Source organism: Esox lucius, chromosome 5, assembly GCF_011004845.1.
Source record: "Esox lucius isolate fEsoLuc1 chromosome 5, fEsoLuc1.pri, whole genome shotgun sequence".
Lineage (NCBI taxonomy): Eukaryota > Metazoa > Chordata > Actinopteri > Esociformes > Esocidae > Esox > Esox lucius.
In genome coordinates this window covers 15,518,379-15,519,391 of record NC_047573.1, presented here as the reverse complement: position 1 = coordinate 15,519,391, position 1,013 = coordinate 15,518,379, and positions in this window count along the sequence as shown.

The following is a 1,013-nucleotide window of genomic DNA, read 5'->3' as shown; positions in this document are numbered from 1 at the left end:
ATATAGATGGATTTTCCCAATACTGTAGGAGAATGCACTAGGATGAGTTGCTACATGATTAACGGATTTCCAAGATGGACAACTTAGTTAATTAATTCATGATGATAACTGTTTTTTTCACCCACCGATGAACATACTGGCAACGACCATTCTAGGTTAAGAACACCCATCATACACGTTTCATAGTTTGCATAATTAGAAAGCAAGTAAGATAATTTGCTAAGAGCAAAGGAAAGTTAAGGAAAGGAGAATAGGTAATAAATCGCCTCAGGACTATTTGGCCCAAATTACTTATTTTATATGCTCAGTTGTCCTTTCGGAATCCAAGGAATGCTTACTTTAATTTCTTTGGTGTCCTGTTGAATCTTTGGAGGGCTTGACCCCTTGGAACACACCTCAGGACTAACTGGCCTGATGCTTACAAACTGTCTCTGTCTAAAGTCCTCTGGATTGCAGATGTAGTTTCTGCCTTACAACACTGCCCACAGCCTATCCGGTCGTCCCTGTTCTTGTCCACCTAACTTTGCTGCTGATCTGGATTCTGCCTAGACTCTATCAACAGGCCATCTGTATTCATTGACACGATCCCCTAGGTTCCAAACATACTAGTGTGTTTTTCCTATCCCTTGTGCATACATTTACTGATGTTGCTTGCTCTTTGAGGTTTAACTGGGCATCTATATAAGCACTTGTGACAACTGCTGATGTAAAAAGGACTTTAATAAATAAATGTGATTGTTTGTCTTCCACGATCATTAGCTGGTCCCACCTGATGAACCGGTCGGTCTTGTGATCTCAATGGCGCTGCATATACTGGAACATATTGGAGTACGCTATAATGGAACAGATACATAGATTAAGTCTATTTTCTCCTCTAATCAGAGGGATTAAATCCTGAAAAGATACGGGTCTTGACTAAGGCTGATGTGGCTCCTCTGGGTTTTAAAATTTTAGAAGGTCATCTATCCATCTCTATGAAAATGTCACGCGATGACATCAGGGGGTGGGCGTTA